The following is a 20,272-nucleotide window of genomic DNA, read 5'->3' on the forward strand; positions in this document are numbered from 1 at the left end:
AGCCTGTATGATCAAATAATCAGACTTAACTTGTAAACAAATTACTCTTGATTTGACTATATTTGAGAAAAATGAGGGTAACTTTAGAGAGAAAAAAGATTATATTTTAGTGGATATTAAATTCTAGTTTTGTTAATTGAGGTCTATAATTACTAAGACATTTCCCAGATCATTCCTTGCTGTTATGTCACATTGCTGTAAAGGTTAATTGAATTATGAAAAGAATACTCTAGGTTTGTTTCTGAAGTTCAGTAATCTATCCTTGGGTAAAGTTCCAATGCCCCATGACCTGCAGCCAGGGGATTATACATACTGGAACAGGCATGACTTAAAGAACTGTCTACTACCTGAATGGAAGGATCCTTTATCAGGTACTCTTAACTAGACCGTACATACCAAAGCTGAAGGAAATGGACTTTTGGATTCATTTCCTATCAGAAACAGCCCCTGCAGTGCACTGGCCTATAGAGCACTGCTCACCTTAAAACAATGCCCAAATGAAGAAAAATCTACCCAGGCCAGGATGAGAAGACGATGACATCTGAGGTAAGACAGCTGACCCAAAACACCGAACCAGGCCTGTATGCCAATTACTTTGATAATTTCTCCTACCTTTGATTATGAACTACTCCAACTGTTAAGTTTATGGTAAATTACCTATGTCTAGTACTTCTGTGTTACCTTGGTGGGTTTCCCTACTCCAAGGCTCTAACTAGATAGCCCTCAGAAACGTTATTCTAAAAAGGAAATTATAGTTCTGTTTAGGCCACTGTTGATCTTACAAGGTGGGAGACCTCACCAGGCTAATTAATACCTGCTCTGACCCTGACAATAAATATGAAATTTCTCATAAGATGACTCAAACTCAATCAGGAACACAAGCAAAATTTTAACCCAAAAATATAACTTCTCGACTATTAAATTCTCATTCGTGACTTTATTAACTTTACTAGCTTTATTACTTATATCCTGTCTATATAATAAAATTGTTGTCTGTTACATTTCCCAATGTGTAACTAGGCCTACAAGATTGATGATGGCTAAACATCTTGAAGAAATAGATAAAATTTATAACCCTGTATAAAATAATTGTAATAGTGTGATTCTAGGTATGGGAATGAGCAACGAAGGGCAAACATTTCCTCGATCATAATAGACTAGTAAGACAGGCGATCCAGAGAAATTTTAGTATCAACAGGTCCTGATAAAAAATCTAACACCTTGAATGGCAGCTCAGAATATTCTTCAACTTAACTAGGAATGAGCCATCCTAGCACAATGGGACAAAATTGGTCATGAAATGTCTCTCAAAATATTGGTCGAATTTATGACCAAGGGGGAGCACTGTGAATGAAAATACTACAATGTGAATGAAAATACTGCATCCATGTCAGTAAACAAAGAATGCTGAAACCAAGTCATCAGCAGCTGCTGCCACTCCTCAGCGAGTACAAGCCTGCAGCCTAGCCTCTCAGCCACTCACAGTGGTGCCCTCTGAGCGGACTCACAGTAAGAAACAACAGGATACTGGCCCTAGATAGCCAGGTGCTCGTTAAAGAATTGAATTCAATGACCAAAATGTTCGCATCCTCCCATACATAGAAAAACACTAAATTCTTGAACTTGAGATACCTGGCTTTCTTAGATAACAATCTTTTATTGTTCCAACTACCTGGTCTTTGTTGTAAAGCTCCTATATATCCCAGCTCCTTCCCTACCTCTTGGGAGCAGTCCCTCAGAGTGATCTGAAAGGCTGTCATCCCGGCTCGAGTCCTCCCTCCAAATAATACATAACTCTTAACTTTAAGGCTGAATGTTTCTTTCAATCAAGTCCCAGAATAGACACAACTCATCAATTATGTAATGGAACACACTGGATCAGGAACCAAAACGTGTTCTAGTCCCGAAAACCACGGGTTCCTCTTTCTTCCTGTCATTATACAATCCCACCAGAACTCATTACTTTGCTGTCTGCTCAGACCAAACTTAGAGAAGAGTCAACTCAACAGAGTGTCTTGCTATGGAGAACCCCCTGCAGAAGCAAGGCGGTCAGCCTGCCCTCCCGCACGCTCTGCTGACCCCTACTGTCATCCGTGGAGACCAGGCCAACTTAGCTGTTCCCAAGACCTGCAAAGTCCCACACATTAAATAAAAGCATTTTATTTTATACCATATGTTATGTATATACCCATCTCTGAAAACAGCTTTGCCAGAAGCTCAAATCTTCAACATGGATCTGCAAAGTTAAATCCAGTCCCCAAGGGAAAACAAGTTTTATGAGGATACTAAGGCCTCCAAAGTTCTCTCCACTAACTTCAACCAAACTGCCTGAAGGTCTGCAAATGCAGGCGGCTACAAGTCTGCTTTTAAAGCAACCTCTTCCTGCCCTCAGGCTCTACAATGTCCCTCTGCGCCCTCCCATCTCAGGGTAAGAGCAGCCGCTGCAGAAACTTGCAGGGTAGCACTGACAGGACAGGACACAGAGGATCAGAGCTAAACTAAGCCTTCTGATGACACGAGCCTGTCACTCTGTCACTTTACCCATCAAGATATATGTAGAGAGAGGTGGAGTGATATTGCTCAAAGTCACACAGCTAATAAGTGGCAAAGTCTATAACTGCTCCTCCCTCCGGCGTGATGCCCCAGCTGGGATGGCCACAGGGTTCTCTCGTGCCTGCCTGACCAGTCCTTTCTTGTCACTCATAACCCACCACAGGGTCGGACCATTGCCTGACTTTTCAGCATCTTGTCCCTCCAGTCTCTCAGGAACAAGGCTGCTCAGGCCACTGTATGACTTCCGGGTTCCCAAACCCTCCGTGCTCAGGCTGGTCTTGCCTGTGTTTCCGGCCCCGTGCTCAGAGGCACTTTCTCCCCTGCAGGAGGATGTTTCCAATCTCCACAGGGACACCCCCTCAGAGGAGCCCTCTTCTCGCCCTCAGAATGGCAGGTGTCCCAGGCTAAATCATGAGCTGCCCCATTAGGACTGCGGGTGCCCAGGTCTGCTAATCAGACCAGCAGCCTCAGAGCCAGGGATTATGCCCGGGTCACCCTGCAAACCTACTGCCCTCCTCACAGCCCCCAGTCAGCAGGTCACCTGGAAGTCACAGCAAGTGCCCCACCCAATCCTGAAGTCTCTTCATTTGCCAGCACCGCTGATGACTGGTCTCCAACCTTTGGTCAGTTTCGCACAAAACAGCAGCTTCCACTGTGAAGAGGGGGTTTTCGCTCCTCTGCCCCATCCTTACTGGAAATGTCAAGGGAAACCAAAAGGCCTCTTCTCAACACTTTTCTGATGACATCCTCCCACCCACAATACTCACATGCTCAAGAAAATTGGGTCCACGTGATTTTGTTTCCCTTACACTAAGTGGCTCAAAACACTGCGGGATTCTTTCACTTTTGAGGGTATTTGTACAAAGTTTATAGGCTTTAATCTGTTTTTTTTGTCTCTCTTCAGTATCTCTAGCATTTGCCACTTCTTAATCCCTTCAGCAGCCTCCCTCCCAAAATCTAGTTTAGGAAAACAGCTGTGATGAGGGGCCCGGGGGCAGTCACAGAAGATGCTACTAAGGCACAGAGAGACTACAAAATTTGCCCAAGGTGATCAGCCTCAACCCACAACATTGTGTGCCCCGTCCCTTTTTTTAAATCTTATGCTAAACAAGCTTTTGTAGATTATGCTTATAAAGAGATGAGGTATCAAAATACATACAAGGACACACATCAACTCTAAGATGTTGATTAACTCCACTATTTTGTTTCTATTTGTTTAATTTCTATTAAAAATTTAAGAACCTCTGCACTCAATATAACAAAATGTTATTGGGTTTTAAATCCAGAATTTAGAGGTTTTGTGTGTCATTACTCATTCTTCTTTGTATGTTCACAAGACAAAATGATTTGAAAAACTCTCTCCCCTTCCTCTACTCACTACTGGCTCTCACCTGAGTTCCCAGACCACACATCGAGCAGCCTTTCACTTTACCCACAACTGAACTCATCAGTTTTCCCCCCGAAATTCCTCTGCAAGTTTCCCTCCTAAAAGCACAGCAGGACCATCATTTACCTGATTAATCCACCCAGAAAGCTGGGCCTTACTCCATCCTACCTTCACAGACAGCATTCATCCTTTGTTTTTACCATCTAAACATGTCTTCAATCTGTTCGCTTTTACCCACTGACCATCTCACCGCTCAAGTGGAAGCCACCAACACTGCACTCCTGGACTCACGAGTCTCCCAAGTGGCCCCACAACCGCTCTCCCCTACTTGAGTCAAATGGGATTCTGTCAGTCCCGCGCTTATAGGACTCTTTTCAATCCCACTGTTCTTATAAGAAACTCCCAGTTCTTCACCTGATGAAGGTCTTTGCCATGAAACTGTCAGCTCAGGGAGGGCAGGACACGCCCTCTCTCCTCGGCCCCGCCCTCTGGCAGAGCATCAGCATGGAAGGACCTGCTGAGCTACACCAGCCTGTATTCTAAACCTGGTCTTGTGTTCTTAGCAAACTGCTTCACTTATCCATATAAATCCAAGGTAGATTAGAAAGATCTTAGATGTTGAGCTAGAGTATTGATTTGGGGATTTTGCACTAGCAACCTGCAAGTACATGTTCTAATGATTCTCTCTTCTAAAAACCACACTCAGATTTAAGTAGTACTTGTGGAATGTCTTCAGAGTAAAAGGGACTGTACTTTTACAGACTTTATGTTTTATAACATGAACAAACCAGACAGGGTCACAAATGGAACTGCCTCACAAGTGACAGAAGACAGGTGAGAGGCATATAGCAACAGGTCACATAGATGGTAAGAGAAAAGTTGATTCTCCAACCCCCCCGAAATTTCCTCAAAAAACCAAAAACTCTGAATTTTGAAAGTAAAATACTATCATATAAAGAAATAAGATAAATAGTCCTCTTCATCAGGGTTTCAAGATCTGACTCCAGAATTTTTAGCAGGCTATACTGAATCCTAGCACAGAAAAATCAGATGGAATAGTGGTAAGTTTCAGAAAAACTGCAGTAATTCCTCCAATTGTAAGTGGACATGCACTCACCTATCGAATGTGAATGTAAACCGCATTCTGGAGAAATTCGGAAACTCCCAGGCTCCGCTTCTGGATGGCAAAGACACGGACAGCTTTGAAGCATGCTTCTAACTGAGTCACCGGCATTCTTACACTGCAGGGGGAAACGGATGCTCTCAGTTATGAGCAGAGATGTTCCTGTCGTGTCTCACAGCCCGTGCCTGGGGACTCAGTGCCCTGCAGCAGCCCGGCCCAAGGTAAGGACATGCAGCATGGCCCACCCAAGCAGGAGGTGCACTGTGCTTGAGAAAGCCCATCCCCGATGGGGTCAAGAGGGGCTGGTGGGGTTGTGTGAACCTATAAATGCTCACAGACATACACCTGCCTACATTCAAGTGATACAATTAAGAGTAGCAGGCTGTTTAACAAAATTTCAATTGTCAGTGGAAATTTTACCATTCCTTTCCACTTGTCCCCTGCACTCTGAAACAGGCTTAGGCTCTCTCATACCTGCAGCTCTGATGCAATAGTTGTAAAGTCATTTTACTTTGCTGCAGGTGTCCTCGCTCCCCGTTTCGCTGTGAATGTCCTCCCTAACACACTCAGATGTCTTCCTGGATCTCTCCCTGAGTTCCTTGCTCCTGTTCCTCAGATCCTAAGATAAAGGACAACTGAAAACACATGACCAGAAAAGGCACTGTGGACTTGAACAAAGTCCTCTGTGACCCCCTATGTGAGTACTGCCCATCCCTTAATTTTGTTCTCAAGGTTCTGCCTAGGGTGACGCCCAGACAGCAGAGAGTCCTGGGTCATTAAAGGCTGTGTGTCTTGGGCGCGGGGACAGGTGCAGGAGCTGGTTCTGGAACAGGGCCCATCCCCACCCCTGCTTCTCTCTCTCCGGAGGCCTCGCTGCCAAGCCTCCAGGCTCCATGATCTTCTGTCCTTCTCTTCTACTCTACTCCAAGCCCCTTTCCTCTTCCTTTATTCCCTAATTTTCCCCAGCTGGAGTGATTTTTCAATCACAGAATCTGAAAAAATTTCCTGCACCTGAAAAAGAGGTCTTCAGAGGTCAATGCCCATATGCTGGTTCCTGAAGATAGCCCCTGGTTAGGGGGACTCTCACCAAGGGTCACGGGGCAGCAGGCATGTTGCAGGGTCGACCACCCCCAACAAGAATTTGCTGTGACCCCAAGGCACGCACAGCATCCCTGTTCACAAAAATGTATTTGGAACACTTATCCGTTATTAAGAAGCAAAAATAAAAAAAAAAAAATTGCCCATGTTTCTTAATAAAATTATTTATGAGGTGGAAAAAGAAATTGTAATAGAAAAGAACAAATTTGACTCCATATTAGATGTGTTCCTTTGGCTTTAAACCTCTGCCCTGTTTTCTAGGTTCAGACTTGTTAGCTCTGGAGCTTTTGTAAAAGAAAGTTGCCTTTAGCCTGAAATATCCAGGAGAGACTATTCTCCGGGCTCTGATCTTTAAGGATGTTAGCTCTTCTGCACTTATATATAGATGGCAAGTAGTAAAACAGAATAAACTTTGTTTATTTTTGGAGGTTTTACAGGGGCACCATGATTTGACCCACATGGACAGCTGCAAGAACAAAGGATTCCAAGGAAATCAATTCGTACACCAAGAAGTTTGCAACAACCAACAACACCCCCGCCCCTTTTTAGTAAAAAAGGAGACTGAATTCTGACTTGGGGAAGAGGGTTCTCCAGGATATCAGTATGCCATTTTCTGGGTCTGCCAGCATTTCAAATAAAGTCAGTATTCCTTGCTCTAACACCTCATCTCCCGATTTACTGGCCTGTCATTAAGGGAGCAGAACTAGTTTTGACGTGGTAACTAAATGACTTCATTGGAGGTAGTATGTCTCCACTGTTTCCTCATTTCCAATATGTCACAACCTATCAATTTTATATGCTGTTTAACAACACAACCAAAAAACCTTTGTTAGGGAATTGATTCTACGGAAAGAAAGTTATTTCTACTCCTTCAAACCTTTATTTTTCTTTTCTATTTTATTATGTTTTGCTTATTGAAAAGAAAATAAAAGTGAAATCTTTTTATTTCACGTATTTTTGTTACAACTACATATTTTAAATTTTACAGAAATATTTAAATTGCATTATAAATTTGTTCATATATTAATATAAAGATATATACACAATCAATGCGGATTAGGAAAGGAATGGATATTTACTAAAAATCCACTGCACATCCAGTCTTTTACAAGCATATCCTGGAATATAATAAGCTCTAGAATCCAGGGGTCCCCCACCCCCTTTCTCCCTGCCGAGTGCCTTAGTAATCAACAACCAAGGCACCATCATAGAGCCACGCGATATATATTTTAGGTATAAATGAGGAAATTAACTCATTCAACTCTAAATCAAAAACCTTAAAATAAATACTGAACTTATTTACAAACAAAGAAAATTGAACACAATTAAGTACAGTTTCTTCCCCAAGGTCACTAAGCTAATAACTGGTAAAGGCAAGATTTGAGCTCATCTGCCTGATTCTAAACACTAAGGTGGAAAACACATTTGATTGTGGAGGGTCCAGCAGCAAAGCCTATCACCCTATCTTTATTCAGATCTAGCCTTAGACAGCCTGAGACAGCACCCCATTCCTATGGAACTCGAGGATAACACAAAGGATTTTATATCCAGTAGTTTCTTAGGTCTCATTTATATAAAGTGTCAGCAGGTCAGCAGAAAAAACTCTGGGAAATATGAGTGGGTCCAGAGCTTTTTGCTGATTAGTAACTTTATTTATCAGAACAGCGTGACCTTCCCATGAGAGGCCACATGGACCTTAACTAAAGGCAGGTGAGCAATGAAAACTAGCAAGACCCTGGAACTCAAGCAAGAAGGATCACTGCCATCCCCCACCAAGTTGCCTCTTCACCCTCGTGGGCACGATGGCAGAAGATCCAGGTTCTTGTCCAAGTTACACTATCATGGATTCTCACCCATAAACAGATACGACTCTATGCTGTCTTAAGTCCTTCCCAACTCAAATATGATGACACCAATATCTGAGCAGAATGTCTATGTCTCCACTTCCTCTCTTCTGTTAGGAGAATAATTCTATGGCCACAAAGCAGAAATCCAACTAAAAACACCATGCATGAAGCCAGGTGAAAGTCTGCGTAAGACACTTTGCTCTCATGGACAGTGAATGAAAACTCAGAATAAGTGGTTCTTCTTCCTCTGTAAGTGGGAGGTAGCCTGATTGTGTGTGTGTGTGTGTGTGTGTGTGTGTGCGCGCGCGCGTGTGTGTGTAAATCAAATACAATGAATTCTGGGATGTGTACAGATTTTTTTATGTTACTGTCATTTCATGAGGATGAGACAACCTTTAAAGTAATTTGAATCTAGTGTTCTGAGACATTCTCAGGTTCTTTTGGTGGAGGAGGGGAAAGGTGAAATGAAAGGAGGAAAGAAGTAAATGAAGCAAAGGAGTAAGAATACTGCTAGCGAAAGGCAAGACATTAATTTTGTTCCTACTTGCATCACACACAAATTAGGGACTGGCTTTCCCCAGGTGTCTTGTCGAACACTGAGTTGCAGAAGAGGCAACAGCCCATTTCTCACTGAACTTGTGACAGTACATGGCATCTTATAGACACAAATCATTTACCCTGATCAAACACTCTAGCAGCAGGCCGTAATTCTCCTATTTTGAGACACAAGAAAACAGGAGTTCAAAGCGGATATATAACTTGACAAAAGTCAGAGGACCATTAAACAAGAGAGGATGAATTCAAACTCAGATCTGAATGCAGAGTCTGCTCTTCTCACTCCCAGGACTGGAAAATCCTTAACACACAGGGTCCCCAGCTCCCCTGCAGTGTTCCTGGCGCCAAGCATTTCCCATGTTAATGGTCGCCAGTTCTCACAGTCACAGCGCTCTGTGCAGCCAATGGCCTCCATCGGACCTTGATCATCTACCTGTCACGCCCAACAGGCTTCTCCACAAAGGCAGGAATGCTGGCTTTCAAGTGCATAAAAAGCCATCCCTGGTCTAACCTGGGTTCTTCGGAGGCCTCTCCAGCCTAAAGGCAGCCATGAAAATGCTCACAGTTTGTACATGAGCCACACTACCTCTCTCCATCAGTCTCCCCAAATATACTACTTAGCTACGACCACTTTGATAATCTTGGAAACAAATTTTGAAAAACAGAAAAGAAAGGATTCTGGAACAAGTATTTAATACTTACAATTTTAAATGACAAGTTACAAAGTGAGTATTGACAATCCGAATCTGCCTTCCTAGGTGTCAGTTTGAAGAGTTAAAAAATATAATTGCAAAAAATTCTCACTTACAAAATTAAGTAAAACATAAACAATAATCTGGGCTAAACTCAAAAATAATGCCCATGTTGTACATGGGGAAAAATACAGGACTATACTGAGGGGTAAACTAAGAGATGTGAATGTAGAGACATCAACATATTGCATGGAGGAAAGCAGCTTTGTAAAATGAATGCTCTGTTAAAGATAATTCAAAACTTACTAAAAAATCCTATGAAAACCCTTATCTGTTTTTATTCTTTAACTTGAACAAAGTATTTTAGAATTCTTCAGGAATAATAAAGTCATAATACTAGCCAAGAAAAATTGGGATGGAAGAAAAGAATCAAAAAAAAAAAATCACACTGTCAGATATTAAATAAATTTTTACAATATGTAAGTTATGGTGCTGGAGTAATAAAGTAAGATTGACAGAAATAAACCATGAGCTCAAAAAGAGACTTTAGTGTACATAAGTATTTTGTGCATGTGGGATTTCAAATCAAAGAGCAAAGTATGAATTCAATAATTGTCCTGGGAAAATCAGAGAATCACCTGGAAAGAACAAATTCTATTCCTGTCATAATGACCACACGAAAAATTACAGATAGTGATGTAAATATTAAAAAGTACTAATAACAGCAAATACAACTCTTTGCTCATATTAATTCAACTTCTCCTCACTATAACAAGTACTATTATCATCTCCAACTTAGAGATTAAAAAACCTACACAAGAGATTTGTACCATTATAAGAAAGTATTTCTAAAATAATACCAAAAATAAAACCCAAAAAGAAGACATTTACTATCTTAAGTATATTTTGGGCCACAACAAAAGTAAACCTACTGAATAAAATGAAAGGCAAGAAATGACAAGTAAAAACTGCGTGATACATATTGATGAAGTCAAGGGGTTAATGTTCATAACATACAAAGAGCTGTCACAAAGCAACAAGAAGCTCCCTCACTTAACTGTGTGTGAAGGACAAAAGGGATCATTCACTTTTTAAAAGTCAGATGGCTAATAAGTGAAAAATGCTGAATACCTCATTGGTCATCAAATGCAAACTAAAACAATGAAAAAGCACTTTTGCTCATCATATTGGCAAATATTTTTAAAAGTTGTTCTAGCTAGTGTCCATCTGTGAGAGAACAAACTGTGAGCAAGGTGTTTGGAGGACGACATGTCAATGGATATGTAAACTCTGAAAAACGTGTGTACACACAGACTGAACTCCCCTTCTAGGAATCGTTTCGTTTAGAAAAAAATCAGTTCAAAAAGATGTACTCATCAGGATATTTTCACAGCACTGTTTACAATGGTGGGATGAAAAGCTGAAGTGAAATCAAATCCTGCTATAGAGAAATGGTTACATAAGTAATTCTACATCTTTTCATTCCCCACTGGAGATGGAATTTCTAGAGTCACTTGAAAAGAGCCTGTGATGAATGTAAATGTCACATCCAGGGACTAAATTTCCAGAAGCCTTAACTAAAGGAATACTCATACGAGATCACAGGAATATTTACAGAAGAAGAATGCCAGTCAAACATCTTTTCTGACAGTGGAAAATGGAGAAAACTTAAGTGTCCACCATCAATACAATGAAGCGGTAAATCACGGCGAGCTGTGGGCTCTGATGGGGCCGGCGTTTCGGCATGGTTCAGGGCCTTGTCCACAGCACTCTCCCACCAAAGGTGTCCTTGCACAAGAGAACACACCTGCACATCAGGGGACCCCTCCACTCTATCTGAAAGGACCGGGTGAGTATGGAGTGGGAGGACGTCTATGTTATACCCCTGAGTGAATAAAGCGAGCTGCATAAAACATGTATTATGGCCTTATTTTTCAATAAAGCATATATACACACACATATACATAGATTTCTCAGATTCGTGTATGTATCTATGTATGTATGTGTATATACATAGGCATAAATGTCATGAAATATATACACCACATTGTCAACAGTTTTGCCCTCAGGAAAAAAGGGGAAGGGATATAGGGGCCTTTCAGTACCACCACAGTTCTCTTTTCAGTATTTCAGTTAAATATACTTGGAATTTAAAAGTTTATTTAAGTCCGAAGTAAAATGGACAATGCCTCCACAAGACAGAATGCTATACTGGTCATTAAAAATCATGCCAGGGGAATTAGAATATTGTAGAAAAACATATAAAAAGCCAAATGGAAAATGGAGGTCTCCACACAGTAAACAGGCACAGAGTGCTCACTGGTTTTTATGAGAGAGTTGATACACACTGATGAAAAGAACAGAAAATAGATGTTAAAGTGTTAATTATTATCTCTGAGTAGTGGGATAAGGATAGCCTCTTTTGCCCCTTTTTTCAGACTTATTATATTAAATACACATTATTTTTCATCTGAAAAAAGAATTTTAAGATGTGTAGTACTACACATTGGAGAAAATACACGAGTACATACAGAAACAAGTAACTAGGAGACACCGCAGCAGAGTCATGTAATGTAGAACGGGCGATCCTGATTAACACCGCACAGTTACATAAGGACCCACTAAGTGAGAGCACCTGCTGTAACAGGGCGTGGCCCCCTTCTATTTGTCAGTTGTGTCTTCAGGTCTGAGGCAGTTCTGAGCACGGCCAGTGTCAGTGCTGGTGTCTGGATGGATGTCACTGGAGGTGAGGGCACCTGCAAGCCGAGAGGAAGAACAGAAATCATCCTCTGCTTTTTCTGTCTTGTTTCTTTGTTACTTTAAAAGAGAGGCATAAATAAGGTAAACTGAATCTTCCCTACTGAAATTTCAGTAATGAAACCGTTCTTAAAATCTTCACAGCTTATATTCTGCTTATAACTGTCCTTTCAAAAAATTATCATATTTATTAAATGTTAATAACTCAATTAACTCCCTGTTGAAACCTTCTATTAAAGAACATGAAATGCCGTATGTAAAAGCACCACGCCTGCAGTGACTACCTTAGATGCCTTGACGGCAGTGCAGTCAGCACTCACCATCCCGTGGCCCTGAGCTCCTGATGCTGCTAAGAGAGCACACTGCCGCCTCAGATGGAGAGAAACTGTGAAAACATTCTCTGAAATCTACAGCACTGACAAAAAAAACTGACAAATCCTAGGCTCCTTTGAGGCTGTCATTTTCTGTTTCTGTCCAAACACTGTCAATGAGCAGGACCACCCCATTCCTGAGCCATGGGACTCATGTAGGAAGGAGTTTTGGAGAAATTTCCAGGTATAGAATGTAACCAACAATATGTAGAACTCTGACAATATAAAAGATGAAATACTCTGATTTTGGAAGACACTCAAAATATCCTCCTAAGCCTTAGTAGCTGGAAAGGCTGGGCTTCTTCACATCCACTTATTTATTTCACAGCCAGTGAGCATCTCCCACAAACCCTATTTCCCTGTGTCTGCTGGGAGCCTCAGGCACACTCTTGTTGTCGATCTGATAAGTCACAGGGCAGAGGCGTGTGTCTCACGCCTGCAAACATCACACAAGCTCGCTTCCTAGCCTCACTGTCTGAACTTGGCCCCATTTTCTCACCTGTTTATTTGGTATCTATTCTTCTGTAAGCTGCCTGAAGTGCTTCTTGGAACATGTCAGAAGAATGAGTGGGTAGATAAATGGACAAATGGACAGGTGAGAGATGGGCAGACAGAGAGGGAGACTGCAAGAAAAGGGGAACAAAGAAAATTTCCTATGCAAAACCCTCTTCTAGTCAGGGAAGAAAACCACCACGGAGAAGTGTGAAGAGGCAGGTGGCTTAGGGCTGTTTCCTGGATTCCATGAAAAGTCACACCAAGAGATGAGAGAGTAGAACTGTAAATAATAAAAGAAAAAAAGCACGCATGCTTGAAAAAATATATCTACAATATGTACTTTCCAAAGAATAGATTCAAATCAGAAGAGCCCAATAACACAATCATTGGGTATTTACCGAAGTGAGAATCCCATCTCCAAACCAAAAGTCTTCCCTTTGGAGCACTGAGAGTCTACACGGTGCGGCCATAACGCCGTCTCCGCAAATCCATTCTATCCTGCACTTACGAGGAACGAGAAGCTGTGCTTGGTCTGCCCATGCACGTCATTTACACCCCACAGCACCTCTATGGGGGTGGGACGCCTAGCGAGTCCGTCTTTGCAGGACAGGAAACAAGTCCGGGAGAGGCTAAGCTGACCTAAGATTTCTCCATCTCACAGGACTGGTCACTCCAGAGCAGGACTCGAACTCGGACCCACATTTGTAAGCACGGTACTAACGTGCTCTGTGTGCTTTTTGTGTGTATAATACATTTTTTTCTGGCATGAAAGTATATTTAATAAATGTTCGGTGGTCTTGTCTATCTCATTAGCTCACAATCAATCTTTATACTGTTGAATTGTACTCTTTTCCCCTGGAGAAAGGAACGGAAAGAGCAGGGGTCAGAATGAGGTGGGGTTCCATTCTTTATCTGGTACCTCATCTCATCCAAGTCCCCAACAAGGGAGAAGGAGCAAATGTCTTCAAATTTTAAAGAGAGTACTCCAGTGATGGTGACTTACTCAACTCCAAAACCAAGGCTGGGTGCAGGGACATGCAGCAACCAGAGCAGTATCACCTGTAGGAAGGCAGAAAAAGCTCATGGGAGGGCTCAGGGGGTAAGCCTGATTTAATTTCAATCGATAAAAGAATAACACACTCTAAAAATATTAGCATGCAATGGATTTGCTCTTTCTTGTCATTTAGCAAGTTTCCAAAGGGCACATGTAAGATTATCGTGAACCAGTGAAAAGAAGAGTCTACAGACAGGGAAAATCAATGCCACAGGCAGGCTGAAAACTAGGCTGGAGGAAAGGAAGGGAAAGGGCTTCATTATGAATAGGGGAAAGGCTGGGAAAAATACATCATTACAAGGACTCTCAAGCATCATTCAACAATCATATTATCATTCATTCAAAAGAGAGTTACTGAGGTCCTATTTTGTGCAAGATTTTACACAGGGCAAAGCAAGAGTGCAGCGTCCATGGTGGCAGCAAGTGGCGGGGCTCAAATACACTTCTGATCCCGGAACTGGCACACTTGTCCTCAGTATAAAGGCAAAGAAAAAAAAGTAAAATAATTCTCTGTAAACTCAAAGCATTTTTGAAAAAAATTAAAGAAGACCTAAATTCCTGGACAGACAAAGCACGCACATTCCTGGATCAGAAGACAGCCCTCTTGGAATGGCAGTGCTCCCCAGAGCGATCCATACATGCAACGTGGTTTTGATCACAATCCCAGCGGGTTCCACTGCAGAAACTGACTAGCTGCTGCTACAATTCATATGGGAATTCGAGGGTCTCAGTAACCAAAATGTGCTTGAAAAAGAACAACGTGAGAGGACTTGTAATTCTCAATTTCAAACCTTACAACTGTATCTCTAGGTGAGGCTAGAGGCCATTTTTAAGTTATTATTGTGTTTATCCTTATTTTCTAAATTCTCTACAATGAATATAACTGCTACAATAAGAAAAATAAAAAGTAAGGTATCTTTTAAAACATGCACACAGATTCATTCATTGGGAAAGTAATATTTTAACTATAAAGAGGTAAACAAATATCTAGTGAAAAAGGACTACTTAAAACAAGAGTGCATTTATATTTTTCATAAATTGAAAACTGAAAAGTACAAACACATCAAGTTTCTAGGGAGACTGATGCAACATATTAATAGTTATTTTCAAAAATTCTAATTGAAGAATGAAAACTCAAGAAAGGGAAAATCGTGATTGACAGCCAACTGCAAACACATGGAGAGCAAAGTCCTAGAAATCACAGTTCCTTTAACTCTGCTACTACCTCAGTAGGAGAGGAAATTCCTCACTGAGGGAAGAGTGGAATCCCATGCATAAGACAGGATACACAGTACAAACTGCACTAGAATAGGGGGTGATTTTCTTAGAAGAATTCTAAGGCTACAACATTGCTGAAAAACTAAAAACACTGACAGACAGATTAAAACACACAGTCATATATATTATACAGAAACATATGAAGTCTGCTCCCATGTTGCATAGAAATACATATATATATGTTCATTTATGGGCACTGATTACTTTATCCCAGGTAGAATATTTCAACTAAAACAAATAATCAATAATACACTACTCTTGTCAAATCTTGTTGATAAGTTACTCTGCTATGTAAACATAATGTGTGTAAGATAGATCTAAAATTAGTGAAAAAGATCTTTATATGCTTTCTTGAACTCTTCTCAAAATTCCAAGCTTAATTTTAAAATAGATCTGAGCAGTATTTCTATATGATCTTTTCCCTCGTGAAATGAACAACACAGTCTGTTGTCAAAATTCTGTCCTTACAATGATTCACGAGCACCGTATCCTAACAAAACTGCTGGACAACAAGGCACTATCCAGACACTGTGACTAAACAAATGAAACACAAGGATGACAGTGACCCTATTCTGGAGGGCTTATAATCTATTCCAACATAGGGGTTTTTATTTGATTGGTTTGATTTGTTAGAAAAATAAAATCACTCAAGTACTTTCTTCTTTGAGCATTCTGTAAGTAATGACTCTCTTTTTAGTGTCATGAGCAGGAAAGAGTTAAGCATGACTTGATTAGTTCAACTAGCAACAATCATCACTGGAAAGTGAGTAATAAAGAAGTAAACTGATAGCAATGCTTCTGCCTACATGAGACCTAAAATAAACCTACACTGATCTCTGCAAGGAAAATGAGGAGTTGAGGTCCCCAATGAGAAAACAAACTAACAAGAAATCAAAAAAGGAAAGACTTTTTCCATAACAATTCCAGGAAGGAGTGGAGCATGGTGGTGAAGAGCACAGATGCTTGGGACAAACATGAGTGTCTGAACTCCCTCAGCACTTGGTAGCTTTGACACTGATATGTCAGTGAAATTTTCTGCATCTCAGTCTCCTATCCATAGACTGAGGACAACAACAGAACCCGTCTCCTAGAACGGTCCTAAGAATTAAGTTATTTTATATATAAATGTTTAAATAAAATACCTCAGATTATAAATATTACCCCAAAACACAAGGAACAAAGGAAACAATGATAAATTTGAATTCATCAAAATGTAAATCTTTTCTTCAAAGGACACCATCCAGAAAGTGAAAAAGCAACAGGAGAAAATTTTTTCAAATCATTTATCTGATTAGGAATTTTTATCTTCAAATTAAAAAAAAAAAAAAACTCCTATAACTCAACAATAAAAAGGGAACTCAATTAAAAAGTGAATAAAGGATCTGGAAATGTATTTTTCAAAGAAAATATACAAATGGCCAATAAGCACAATCAAACGATGTTCAATATTATTAGCTGTAATGGAAATCAAGTCAAAACCACTAGGAGAAACGGCTTCACACTCACTACAATAGGTTATAATAACAAAAAGTTTAACAAGCTCTAATGAGGACACAGAGGAAGCGGAACTCGCAGCCCTTGCTGGTGAGGATGTAACGCTGTGTGGCCACTTTGGAAAACAGCCTGGCAGGTCCTCAGAGATTTGAACATTTGGTTTATGAATGACCCAGCCTTTCTGCTCTCTGGGCACACACGTAAGAGAACTGAAAACCAATGTCCACATAAAAACTCCTACAGGAATATTCACGGCGCCATTACTCATCACAGCCAAAAAGCAGAAACAACACAAATGACTATCACCTAATGAATGGGTAAACAGTGGGGCGCAGTCATGCAGTGGAATATTATTCAGCAATAGCAAAGCATAGAGTACTGACCCAGGCAACAACATGGACAAACATTTAAAAGATTACTCAGTGTGAAAGAAGTCAGTCATAATAGACGGTTCCTTTTACATGAAATGACTCGTTTTACATGAAATGTCCAACACAGGCAAATCCACAGAGAGAGAACAATGGCTGCCTGGGGCTGGGGGAGGATGGGGAAGATGGGAATGACTGCTTGTGCGTACGGGGCTTCCTGTTGTGGGATGAAAATGTTCTAAGATTGACTGCAATGCACAATTATGGCATAGAGTAAAAACCGCTGTACATTTTAATGGGTGAATTGTATTAAAACTGTTAAGGACAAAAGCACCTAGGGCCAGTACTTTCAAATAGTAGATGCAAATTGCTAACTTTTATCACAGGAAGAAGAAACTGCCCTCAGCATGAAAGCAGGAGATCTTCAAATGTGGGTAAACTGAAATTGGACAAGAGCATTTCATTTGAAACACTTGCTGAGTGTACACGAAATATTCAGAAATAGGAAAATCAGTCTGACATCACGAAGAAGCATACTGCTTCAAATGAAGATCAAGGATTCGGCAAGCCCAGCTGCTAAAAATGACCAGAGAAGAAACCTGGTTCTTAAAACAAGCACCAGAGCCAACAAGGAAATGGTGGTGAGGAAAGCAGGTGGCCGAAATTCTGGAACAGTTAGCTACAAATAATTTCTCCACTGAAATTTCAAAAATAAAATGAAAGTGACGCAATGCTGTGCTGGCCTCACGTGAATGGGCTTTCTCTGGTGCTCAACAGTTCTGTAACCCCGAATGAGAGACTCAGGAGAATCAGCATGGTTCCTGGCAGTCCCCAAGTGACTGCCCACCAGCACACTGACCACCATCACATCTGCCAGGGTTGTATTGCAGAGAAGAGACCAACTTCTAAAAGGCACAGGAAATGTTGACCAGGGAAGAAAAGGCTGCAGTCAGTCCTGGGACAGAGGCCCTGTGAGCAGAGGCCAGAAGGCTGCAGGTGAACTGGAGTTGCCCTGGGGCAGGAAGGGACCATGAAGGAGCAGATCTCAATTCTCTACTCTCTCTCCCTCGGGTAGGAGAGATAAATCTGCATCCTTCTCACCTGGAACTGTGGTTTCTTGCTTGCAGAAATCTTAGCTACAGTAAATGATTACTCAAGACTCTGTGGAAAAACCCAGAAATCGATAGGGAGTAGGGAGCCAACTCCACGAGCCTATCAAATGCTCCCATATTTATTGTGTATAATCAAAGGAAAAAGTCATTAACAGTTGTGTGATACTAAGCAGGAACTTGGGGAAAGAAGGGAAGAGAAAGAGATTGTAGAATCCACCATGAGTACAAAGTCTTACTGTATCTTTAGGGAAGTCATGGGTTGAGGGGAATAAGATACATTCTTTGATATGTGAATTACAAAGCAGACCACCAGAACAGCTAAGTCCTTGTTTTGGGGATAACAGACTATCTAACTGTACACAAGCCCAGCGTTTATAGCTGAGAGCCTGGGTCCTTGGTTTGCAATGAGCAGAGTGCTATCTAAAATCTCAACTATGCAAGCAAAACATTGTCTCTGCATTTTAAGGCAAGAAGACAGGAGTGAGGATGCACAGGCGCTTGCTTGCAAAGCAGTTACTAAGCTTTTTTTTTCTCCTTAAAGTTGACAGGCGGCTGGGGTCTGTTTCAATTTGTTAATCCAATCATGGGCTCCCACATGGAACCATTATGGAGGACACCCTTGGGTGACAAATCCTGGCTCTGGGCCTTTTCCTGCCAGCTTCAGCCTCTCTAGCAGGGTCTAGGCAGATCCCTGAATAACGATCCTACAGAACCACCCACACTCTTAACTCCTGGTTCTTGAAACTTAATTTTAGCTCTACACAACTTAACGTAGAAAAGTTTCAGAAATAAAAGGTATTATATTCATTTTATATCTCATCATAGGACTGATTTTTCTGATTGCTCTAAGCTGCTTATTCTTGGAAAAGCAACTAATTCCGCAGGTGAATTCAGTACTTTCTTTGGGCATAACTAGCCAGTTTGGTCTCGCTGAATTCTATTGGTCAAATACCGATACACTTAATTGATTTCATTGTTCATCAGTTTCAGCTGGGAGTATAGGGAGTGTCAATTTTTTCCTCAGCTCACCCTCAACTCTTTATCATCAGCAACTCAGGCCTCCGGAAACCAAAAAAAAAAAAAGCATTTGTTTCCCTTCTACACTTTCAACATACCCAACAGGATACATCAGCCTGGAGAAAGAATTCAACACAAATGTTTAAACAAAAATCTATAAACCTGAAGTAACTCCATCTCCGAATCATGATACACAATGGCATGAGAGTAAAGCATGGGTGGGCCTGACCACCTGATTTCTATTATTCAAAGGAAGGAAGGTTTTCCTATTTTTATTATCACTCTGTCATTGTTTCTAATTAAGCCAAAAACTAGTGTATGAAATAATGAAGCAGTGCAATAACAGATTTTTGTTGTATCAATTACAGAAGGCATTCAGAGGGGTTAGGAAAACCCACCTCTGTAAAATATTCAAAATTTCTTCCACTGTTAAGAACACGTATACAAAATGCAACAGAGAATTCAAACTCTTGTGGAGAGGAGCAAAAGCCACAGAAACAAAGCAAAGTCATTATTATGAGTCAATTCAAAATTCACTGGACAATCATGTTCAATGCATTCAAGGAAATTTAAAGGCACACTGAAAACCATTCACTTAATGATCTGCAGGCTAGAGGAAGAATTTTTCTCTTTATCAGACAACAGTAATCAATAGGGTGCCCCACCAAATAAGGACCAAAGAACAATCAGTTTTTTAACAGTTCTGATAAATCAGCATGTTGTAAAGATTAAAATCCAGAAATTTTAAACATTCATTCACACCACAATGAAACAAGCACTTAAAAAAAAAACAAAAAACCCAAAGAAACTAAGCACATAGATCATGTACCTGGATCAATGAGAACTTCATGTACCGCTGGAAGAAAGAACAAACTATACCCTTTTCCTTGAAAAATAAAACTACTATTAAAGATAAATGCTAAAACACATTTCATCATTCATGTTGCCTTGAAAAATCTGAGGCACTTGTATCTGATTAGAAAAGAAATTCTGAGTAATAGTATGTTACGATTCAGTGCCAGTTTGCTTTAGAATAAAAGAGAAAACAAAAGCTACTGTTTCTCACATCCT

At 40.8% G+C, this 20,272-nt stretch overlaps 1 long non-coding RNA gene across 1 annotated transcript; it reads left to right on the forward strand.

The window, feature by feature from the left end:
* The first annotated feature begins 437 nt into the window (after positions 1 to 437).
* Positions 438 to 6,699, forward strand: LOC141577827 (uncharacterized). The gene is made up of 4 exons (XR_012507294.1): positions 438 to 546; positions 5,188 to 5,284; positions 5,585 to 5,760; positions 6,590 to 6,699. It is a non-coding gene; the product is annotated as an uncharacterized LOC141577827 (long non-coding RNA).
* Positions 6,700 to 20,272: the final 13,573 nt, after the last annotated feature.

Source organism: Camelus bactrianus, chromosome 6, assembly GCF_048773025.1.
Source record: "Camelus bactrianus isolate YW-2024 breed Bactrian camel chromosome 6, ASM4877302v1, whole genome shotgun sequence".
Taxonomy (NCBI): Eukaryota; Metazoa; Chordata; class Mammalia; order Artiodactyla; family Camelidae; genus Camelus; species Camelus bactrianus.